General features: G+C 38.7%; 1 protein-coding gene across 1 annotated transcript in view; it reads right to left on the bottom strand.

Annotated features, from left to right (window-relative positions):
* The window catches only part of LOC119586002 (phosphatidate phosphatase LPIN3-like), a gene marked incomplete in the record, with an annotated part of 33,755 nt that overhangs the window by 14,905 nt on the left and 18,230 nt on the right, over positions 1-620 (bottom strand).

Genomic DNA, 620 nt, shown 5'->3' on the forward strand with positions numbered 1-620 from the left:
CCTCCTTCTCTTTCAGTGAGGTAAACCATCCCATACAACTGGACTTCTGGGAATAAGTTCACCCTTTAAAAATGTTAAAAAACACCAACAAGTCAAAATTCCCTAAGGTACATTTCTGGTCGATGTGAATGAAAAAGCGTCCCCTTGGCATGAATCCTTTACTTAACCTCTACATAAGTAACTTAAGGTCAAGGCTTCTATAGTATAGGGCTTCACTAAAGCCAAGAAAAGTAAGGCATTCGTGTGCACCAATACTAAACTTGAGAGTAAATAAGGCTTCTTCATTTTGCTGAGCAGAACAAAGGCAGACCCTAAATCTACAAACGTCATCCATACTTCCCCAATACCTATACTAAGCTAATTTGTGTGAGAAGGGGCGAGAAAAACACTAACAAACAAGAAAATGGCAGCAAAAAATATATATATAATGTAAACGCAACTACATCCAGCACACAATGATCATTACAAATACGGCACTTTCACCTCTCGACAAATTTTGCATATACATACCTCTACATATTCCATTCATTCCACCCTGGGAAGCGCAACAGATGCCAGTTCTCATCTAGACCCTCCTCCTTTTAGCCAATGAATACTTTGAACGAATTACTTTCTAAAGG

Source organism: Penaeus monodon, chromosome 20 (genome assembly GCF_015228065.2).
Source record: "Penaeus monodon isolate SGIC_2016 chromosome 20, NSTDA_Pmon_1, whole genome shotgun sequence".
In the NCBI taxonomy this organism is placed as follows: Eukaryota; Metazoa; Arthropoda; class Malacostraca; order Decapoda; family Penaeidae; genus Penaeus; species Penaeus monodon.